Source organism: Oncorhynchus masou, unplaced genomic scaffold (genome assembly GCF_036934945.1).
Source record: "Oncorhynchus masou masou isolate Uvic2021 unplaced genomic scaffold, UVic_Omas_1.1 unplaced_scaffold_4099, whole genome shotgun sequence".
NCBI classification, from domain to species: domain Eukaryota; kingdom Metazoa; phylum Chordata; class Actinopteri; order Salmoniformes; family Salmonidae; genus Oncorhynchus; species Oncorhynchus masou.
The window spans coordinates 3,762-13,623 of record NW_027016849.1 but is presented as its reverse complement, the minus strand read 5'-3'; the positions used below and the strand labels follow the sequence as shown (position 1 = coordinate 13,623).

The window sequence follows — 9,862 nt, the reverse complement described above, 5'->3', positions numbered from 1 at the left end:
GTACATAACACACTGTAAGGTCTACTACACCTGTTATATTCAGCATTTCACTGTAAGGTCTACCTACACCTGTTGTATTCAGCATTTCACTGTAAGGTCTACCAACACCTGTTGTATTCAGCATTTCACTGTAAGGTCAACCTACATCTGTTGTATTCAGCATTTCACTGTAAAGTCTACCTACACCTGTTGTATTCAGCATTTCACTGTAAGGTCTACTACACCAGTTGTATTCAGCATTTCACTCTAAGATCTACCAACACCTGTTGTATTCAGCATTTCACTGTAAGGTCTACCTATACCTGTTGTATTCAGCATTTCACTGTAAGGTCTACTACACCTGTTGTATTCAACATTTCACTGTAAGGTCTACTACACCTGTTGTATTCAGCATTTCACTGTAAGGTCTACTACACCTGTTGTATTCAACATTTCACTGTAAGGTCTACTACACCTGTTGTATTCAGCATTTCACTGTAAGGTCTACTACACCTGTTGTATTCAGCATTTCACTGTCAGGTCTACTACACCTGTTGTATTCAGCATTTCACTGTAAGGTCTACTACACCTGTTGTATTCAATATTTCACTGTAAGGTCTACTACACCTGTTGTATTCAGCATTTCACTGTAAGGTCTACTACACCTGTTGTATTCAACATTTCACTGTAAGGTCTACTACACCTGTTGTATTCAGCATTTCACTGTAAGGTCTACTACACCTGTTGTATTCAGCATTTCACTGTCAGGTCTACTACACCTGTTGTATTCAGCATTTCACTGTAAGGTCTACTACACCTGTTGTATTCAGCATGTCACTGTAAGGTCTACCTTCACCTGTTGTATTCGGCACACGTGACAAATAAACTTTGATTTGATTTGTACTTTCCACTGCGCTTGGCCTTTGAGTGTATTTGGAATGATACCGTGTCTTGTAAATAAAGCCCACAAGAATCTCTCTTTCTCTGGAGCAGCTTGTTTACATATACAGTACCAAAAAAGGACAGCGTTTGATTGGAGTCTGTAGAGTTTTCTCCTTGAGTCTGCTAATGTCGACCGGTCGGCCAGAGCGTGATGACTAACAAACTGAAACTGGTCTTTGACTTCCCAGAGATAATGTGTTTTTAAGTCTATCTATGTTGCTGTGGAAGTGGATGTGGTAACGTAACCCCAAAAAGTTATAGAGGTAGAGACGCAGTAGGTTAGAGGTAGAGAGGTAGTAGGTTAGAGGTAGAGAGGCAGTAAGTTAGAGGTAGAGACGCAGTAAGTTAGAGGTCAAGACGCAGTAGGTTAGAGGTAGAGACGCAGTAGGTTAGAGGTAGAGAGGCAGTAAGTTAGAGGTAGAGACACAGTAAGTTAGAGGTAAAGGTAGAGATAAATGTTCCAGATAGGATGGACACCCACTCCCCTCACACCCCCTCCCCACACACCCCCTCCCACACACCCCCCCTCCCCACACACCCTCCCACAACACTCCCCTCCCCACATTCCTCCCCTCCCACACAACACCCCCTCCCCACACACCCCTCCCACACAACACCCCTCCCCACACATCCCCTCCCACACAACACTCCTCCCCTCCCACACAACACCCTCCCCACACACCCTCCCACAACACCCCCTCCCCACACATCCCCTCCCACACAACACTCCCTCCCCTCCCCCACATTCCTCCCCTCCCCCACTCACACACCCACATCCTTGCATCACACAGTTCTAGTACCTTCAGCAGTAGGTGTGCTGGCTTCAGGTTGTGACGGTAACTGTTTGGATTAAAGCCCCACTGATTGGTTCTGAGGAAGAGGGGTTTGAGGACGTGAACCACAGCCACCATTGTCCTGGAAACGCCGTTGTTCAGGTCCATGGGCAGGCCCAACGACTGGAAGTTCAGAGCCACTGTAAGAAGAGTCCAGATGACACAATGTCAGCATTGCCACACGGGCACAGACAAGACCAGACAGATTACATTCTCCAGCCCTCCGTCAACCTAGATTAGACTGGGATTGACGACAAGACACAAATCTAAACATTCAATGTATTTCCTTACAGTTCAACATTACCAAGCACAGCCAGGGTCTTTGAATATAGTTTGATTTGTTTATTGAAAAGTTGTGTTTTGTTTCATGTCAAATAGAATGACAAAGGTGATTCATCTCATTCCGCCTTCAATCAATTCAACTGATGTTGTCATCAATCTCAGTCTTTACCAAAGAAACAAAGGTGATTCATCTCCTTGCCTTCAATCAATTCAACTGATGTTGTCATCAATCTCAGTCTTACCAAAGAAACAAAGGTGATTCATCTCCTTCTGCCTTCAATCAATTCAACTGATGTTGTCATCAATCTCAGTTTTACCAAAGAAACAAAGGTGATTCATCTCTTCTGCCTTCAATCAATTCAACTGATGTTGTCATCAATCTCAGTTTTACCAAAGAAACAAAGGTGATTCATCTCCTTCTGCCTTCAATCAATTCAACTGATGTTGTCATCAATCTCAGTCTTTTACCAAAGAAACAAAGGTGATTCATCTCCTTCTGCCTTCAATCAATTCAACTGATGTTGTCATCAATCTCAGTCTTTTACCAAAGAAACAAAGGTGATTCATCTCCTTCTGCCTTCAATCAATTCAACTGATGTTGTCATCAATCTCAGTCTTTTACCAAAGAAACAAAGGTGATTCGTCTCCTTCTGCCTTCAATCAATTCAACTGATGTTGTCATCAATCTCAGTCTTTTTTTACCAAAGAAACAAAGGTGATTCATCTCCTTCTGCCTTCAATCAATTCAACTGATGTTGTCATCAATCTCAGTCTTTTACCAAAGAAACAAAGGTGATTCATCTCCTTCTGCCTTCAATCAATTCAACTGATGTTGTCATCAATCTCAGTTTTACCAAAGAAACAAAGTACGAAGTAAATGTCTGTGCCATAAATACATTTTTATTTTTGCAAAGTTTTTTTTTTGTGTGACTATTCTCAAATGTAAAGTCAAGTTTATTTTTCATAATGAATGAATTGAAGATCGTATTGACACTCAAGCTCTCACATTTAAACACAGCAAGAACGAATGATCACACCAAGCGGTCCAAAGACCATTACATTCTAAATTTACATTCCGGGGAAGTTTTGGTGTGTGAACATGGAGCTCATTCAAAACGTTTTCGGTCCACCCTACCTTTGTGAGCCCACATTCCAGAACCCCTGAGGGTTGTAGTTGGAGGACAGGGTTCTAGAGGCTGCTGGGTAGATCCTGGTGATGAACACCATGTTGTGCTGGACGAAATCTGGAGCTGAGAGATGAGAACATGTGGGGTTTTTTTTGTAAATTTCTCTGGATACGATGGGACTGCTATGTGAACTAAAACAACACGAGGAGACTAGGAAAGTACATGGTCACTTCATTAGCATCACATGACTAGAAGTTACGGTCATCATGTGACCTTATCAGATTCGGTGAAGAAGAAGGATAAAGCATTTGTCACAAACTGCTGATTAAATTGGTATTTCTCGTTCAGGGACAGGGTAACCTTGCAGCATTATACATAGGCTTTGTGCTTTATAAAAAAATGCCACATCAAGGAGCCATTATAGCAACAAGAGGCTGATAATGGCTGTTGAGTGAAATCCATCACAACTCCTCTGTCACTGCGTCATTCCTCCCTCTCTATCTCCCGCAGCTCAATGACCTGCTTACTGATTGTGCTTTGAATTCGAATCTCAACAGTCTCTTTTCATTCAAATCTCAATAGACTCGTTTCATTCCAATTCTCAACCGTCTTTTTTCATTCAAATCTCAATAGACTCGTTTCATTCCAATTCTCAACCGTCTTTTTTTCCCTTTTCACTAACAGTATGTATATGAGACACCTCAAACTCCTGTTTTTACTGCTGCCTGTGTTCAACACTTGATACATTGCTAGATACTTGCAAATGTGGTTCCCCCCCTCTCCCCCAGGTGCAGTTTGAAACACTAATTTGGTAAGTCTTCCAAGGTACAAAACCTGAGGTCTTGACCAGCTTGTGAGCCTTCTTCTCCCCAGAGGCATTCTCATAGTACTGCTGGTGTTCTCTGGCATGGCTGAAGCTGTGGAACTTCACTGACTTGGTGTAGATCACCAGGTTAGATAGAGACTCAGCAACTACTGCTGCCTTCTTCCTCTTTGAGAGAGAGAGAGAGAGAGACAGAGATTGTGAGAGAGAGAGAGATTGCGCTAGAGAGAGAGAGAGAGAGAGATTGCGAGAGAGAGAGAGATTGCAAGAGAGAGAGAGAGAGAGATTGCGAGAGAGAGATAGAGAGAGATTGCGAGAGAGAGAGAGAGAGATTGCGAGAGAGAGATTGTGCGAGAGAGAGATTGTGAGAGAGAGAGAGATTGCGAGAGAGAGAGAGATTATGAGAGAGAGAGACAAATTGCGAGAGAGAGAGAGCAATAAACACATTGGGAGAAGGTGGGACAAGGGTTAGGTTGAGCTGAAGGGAGGAAATTAAACTCTAGGGTTTGGGACTAAGGTTAGGACAGGACAACCTCACTGACCCTGCTTTAGTGCTGGTGTTTATAGGAGATGTACAGGTACAGTTTCTCCGTGTCCTCTAATCTAATATACCAGTGTATAATACCTCATTAAGAACCCTGACACTTTCTTCCGGTTCAATTTGGAATGGTGCTTTGTTTTGAGATTAGGCTCCTCTTCCTCATCATCATCTTCATCTCTTCCTCACTGTCTTCCCCTCTGAGTCTCTATCCCTCCTGTCCTCTGAGTCTCTCTCCCTCCTGTCCTCTGAGTCTCTCTCCTCCCTGTCCTCTGAGTCTCTCTCCCCCTGTCCTCTGAGTCTCTCTCCCTCCTGTCCTCTGGGTCTCTCTCCTTCCTTCGAGTCTCTCTCCTTCCTGTCCTCTGAGTCTCTCTCCTTCCTGTCCTCTGTCTCTGGGACTCACTCTCTGAGGACTGAGCTTTTGTTCTTAATCAGGATTTTATATTTCAGCTCCTGTCAACCCGGAGACATAATCCACATATCTGATCTGTCTCAGCGGGAAAGAGACAGTCAAGAAAACGTTTCCCAAAGAAAATGTTTTAAGTTTCCGTGTCCAGTGGCATGCGTTGGATATGTAGCCTTATCGTATTTTTTTGCCGACCATCAATTAATGACTTGTTTTCTACCGATTGTAAATAGTAAAAAACCATGTTAAGGTGTGGGACGTGCTCATTGCATGACAAGAATGGTGGGAGTGTGGGGGGCAGGTGGAGATGTGTTTCGTTTTCTGGGTGGAGGGTGGGGGGGGGGGGCAGGTGGAGATGTATTTGTTTTCTGGGGTGGAGGGTGTGGGGGGGCAGGTAGAAATGTGTTTCTAGTGGGGGTGGGGGAACGGATAGACATGTGTTTCTAGTGGGAGGGGCAGGTAGAGATGTGTTTCTAGTGGGAGGTGTGGGGGGCAGGTAGAGATGTGTTTCTAGTGGGAGGGTGTGGGGGGGGCAGGTAGAGATGTGTTTCTAGTGGGGGGGGTGTGGGGGGAACGGATAGACATGTGTTTCTAGTGGGGAGCAGGTAGAGATGTGTTTCTAGTGGGAGGGTGTGGGGGCAGGTAGGAGATGTGTTTCTAGTGGGAGGGTGTGGGGGGGCAGGTAAAGATGTGTTTGTAGTGGGGGGTGTGGGGGGCAGGTAGAGATGTGTTTCTAGTGGGAGGGTGTGGGGGGCAGGTAGAGATGTGTTTCTAGTGGGGGGTGTGGGGGGAATGGATAGACATGTGTTTCTAGTGGGAGGGTGTGGGGGGATAGGTAGAGATGTGTTTCTAGTGGGAGGTGTGGGGGGCAGGTAGAGATGTGTTTCTAGTGGGAAGGTGTGGGGGGGCAGGTAGAGATGTGTTTCTAGTGGGAGGGTGTGGGGGGGCAGGTAGAGATGTGTTTCTAGTGGGAGGGTGTGGGGGGCAGGTAGAGATGTGTTTCTAGTGGGAGGGTAGGTAGAGATGTGTTTCTAGTGGGAGGGTGTGATGGGGCAGGTAGAGATGTGTTTCTAGGGTGGAGGGTGTGATGGGGCAGGTAGAGATGTGTTTCTAGTGGGAGGGTGTGATGGGGCAGGTAGAGATGTGTTTCTAGTGGGAGGGTGTGATGGGGCAGGTAGAGATGTGTTTCTAGTGGGAGGGTGTGATGGGGCAGGTAGAGATGTGTTTCTAGGGTGGAGGGTGAAAACATCTCACAAAAATGTTTAAGTAGCACCTCACATCACTACAAGACAGTAGTAGAATTACTTATAGTCTATTAAACTTTAGGAAAAACAAATAACTAGGGGCAACAGCAAGATAGTGGGTTTAATTCCCAGGACCAGCCGCCTGTAAAATGTATGCACACATGACTGTAAGACGCTTTGGATAAAAGCATCAGCTAAATTGCATATTATATATTATTATATATTATTAACTTTACTTAATACTCTGGATAAATATTTCTGCCACGCCCATTGTTGAATGTCTTTGTCAATACAGGGTTTATAATGTTGTCCCATTTTCTTACCAACGGTATTAAGTCAAATATTATGTGTAAATCATTGAGTTCATATCCCCACACAGTCAGTCAACAACACACACGTAGCGATGGTAGAATGAGAACCAACAGCTCCGGATGTTAAATCACTTATATGTTTTAAAAATCAAAGTCAATATCAAAGCCAATATCACAGAACTCTGGTTTCACTTGATGAGCAGCAATGTGTTGAGAGTTAAGAAACGGTGGTTTGGTATTTTTCAAAAGCCATCTTGGTTCCATAACCAAATACAAACAATGCAGGGCGGAACTGAAAATAAATTATATCCTTAAGCATCCAAAGCCGAAATCAATACAACTGGGATAGTGGAATCTTCTCCACCAGTAAATAGCCTCCCATGCCTTTCACTTAGAACTTGATACCTCGGGCCTCCTGGGTAGGGAAATCCTTGTCTCATTGCACACCAGCGACTCCTGTGGTGGGCCGGGTGCAGTGAGCGCTAACCAAGGTTGGCAGGTGCATACAGTGCATATCAGACAGCCATCACCAGCAGCAGCCTGTGCCAGTCTCATTCCTACCCTATCATACAGTCATCACCAGCAGGGGTTCAAATAGAAGGCAGACTATTCCACAGATGATCTGCAGGCAGGGGAATGAGGAAAATCTAAATATGCATCCCATGCATCCCAAATGGCACTCTATTCCCTATATAGTGCTCTACTGCAGACCAGGGTTCCATTTGGGACCAACTGAACTATTTAAACTCTGTTCATGCGATAGACCTTTTCAGACGATCCCATCCATTGATTTCCTCGGATGGAGTGTGAGATTGGACAGCCCAGAGGATCTCGTCTAAGGCCTAGCTTCAATCAGATCAAACGTTAACCCGGCAAAAAGCAGACACCTGCATAGCTGATGTTATTCGGTGGTGTCGGAGGTGGAACTGAGCTGGAGCCGTCCAATCGATCGCCGTCACGAAGCCACGTCCGTCCACACTCACGTTAGCCCGTTCAGAAGAGAAAGTGTAAGAATACAGAAATAATTATTAGGCTCATTGTTATTAAATCATTAACCTAATTCATTATTGTTTCTATCGTCTTAACAGAGGTGTAGATCACATCTCACATTCCACTGTTCCAACTTGTGAACAAGGCTGTATGGGATTTCTGTTCACGCGACTCCGTGAAATCAATGTCCTCATTAGGTATAATGCCAGGAGCCACTTGCAGATTTTACAGCTCCGACGCAGTTCCAGCTCTGACATCACCAAAGCAACCGCCATGTGGTTGTTGGTTAAAGCGGATCTGATTGAATCGAGCACTAAGTTTATCTGTCTTCTGTCCTGCAAACTGCAATGAGCCGCGTCATATGGGGCGGCAGGGTAGCCTAGTGGTTAGAGTGTTGGACTAGTAACCGGAAGGTTGCAAGTTCAAACCCCCGAGCTGACAAGGTACAAATCTGTCGTTCAGGCAGTTAACCCACTGTTCCTAGGCCATCATTGAAAATAAGAATTTGTTCTTAACTGACTTGCCTCGTTAAATAAAGGTAAAAAATATAAATATAAACTCTGTTTCTCTTTCCTCAGTGGAGAAAAGTCCCTCAGTCAGACCAGGGGCATATATCTTGTGAACTGGCTCAGGCACAAGCTTATGACACCTTCTACACTTACTGAACAAGTTTCAGTTCACAAAGAGAAGGGACGTTATTGAACTCCTCTGCCGGAGCTTCAACAACACAAACTGAGCATGGACATTATTGATCCAGTCCACATAACATCTCCTCTGCTTCAACAACACAAACTGAGAGGCACAATAATGAATGTAATCCAAACGCTATGTTCTACGTTTAAGTTGTGAAGATGACGTAGCTTGCGGTAGGGTCGGTTATGTTCTATGTTTAAGCTTGCTGTATATTCTATGTTTAAGTTGATTTACTAATATTTGAAATTAATTATAACTTATAACTTTCACTAAGCTTGGAAACAAATGTCAGCTGTTCTAGCTAGCTATACTGAGGTATACTGACACTGATGCGGGTGGCAGGTAACCTAGTGATTAAAAACGTTGAGCCAGTAACTGAAAGGTCACTGGTTTAAATCCCAGAGCCGACTTTGTGAAAAATATGTAAAGGTATTTAAACCTAATCGCTCCTGTAAGTCGCTCTGGATAAGAGCGTCTGCTAAATGACTCAAATGTAAATGTACTGTTTACGTTAGGGCTGGGCAGTTGTCCAGGCTGATTGGTGAGGTCAGGCTGGTGGCCAGCAGTTTTCCCCCAGGATGGAGGTGAGGTACTGGGCCATGACATCTTGCTGAGTCGGTGTACAGTGGTTCTCCAAGGACAGGATCACTGGGTACGGAGACACCTGGCACAGAATAAGTCTCTCTCAAGGGTCTGTCATGCCAGCAAGACACAAGATAACCCATACCAGCAATGGAGGTCCTGTGTGACTCGGGTTTTGGGTTCAATTCCCAAAGGAGTCACACACACGTTCTACAAATATAAACACGTTTCACAGTGAATAGCCCGTTGCCAAGCAACCAGAATCAAAGAGGCCCATCTCCCCTTCAGTGAATAACACCCTCTATTGGTGATGGTAGCCAGTGAATTAGAATACGCAAACAACACACCAGGTAGTACAGTAGAACCCTGAATCAACGTTCTGATTCCGTTACCCTCCTAGACAACACTATGGGACTCATATCAAAGTAAGTGTCCTAAAAATGTACACTGTTGTTAGTGCTTTATCTGTGGTGTGGTCCTACCTCAAAGGCATGCTGCTCCACGGTAGTGATGACGTCCTTGAACAGGATCTTGCTGGTCAGAGTGTGACCATGGTAGACTATAGGCTCTGCACTAGGACCATCCCAGCAGTCAATCTCCAGACAACGACAACCTCTCCTCAGCGCACTGAGGACGCACCGAGAGAGAGATGGATGGACGCGTAAGGAACACAAGATGATTACTAGGAGGAGGACTGAGGACATCTGTAGTTTTACCAGCTGCATACAGAGAACAAATGATAAAGTCGAAAATAGACCCAAACCTTATTTCTTTTACAGTGTATCACTCACACTGTTTTACAGGACATGAAAGTTAATTCTGCAGACCGGTCAAAAAAATTATGTTTTCGATTATAATTTGAATTCCATTTTGCGTTATTCAGTACCAAAACGTTGAATGATTAATGAGTTAATAACCATCATATCAAAATGTATGGCCATATAAAAGCACAGAAACAAAAGGGAGGATTTCCTTCTGACACACTAGCTACCATCTGCACAGACTTGTCACACTGAACGTACAGCAATAGTGGTTTGATTCATTGTTGGTCTTTATGTTCTTTATGCTCCTGATTCAGTTCTCCCTTTCCACCCTTTGCTCTTCTTCCGGCT

At 44.3% G+C, this 9,862-nt stretch overlaps 1 pseudogene; it reads right to left on the bottom strand.

Moving 5' to 3' along the window:
• LOC135539257 (1-phosphatidylinositol 4,5-bisphosphate phosphodiesterase zeta-1-like) overlaps positions 1–9,377 on the bottom strand; it is a 12,333-nt pseudogene extending 2,956 nt beyond the window's left edge.
• Between the last annotated feature and the right edge of the window lie 485 nt (positions 9,378–9,862).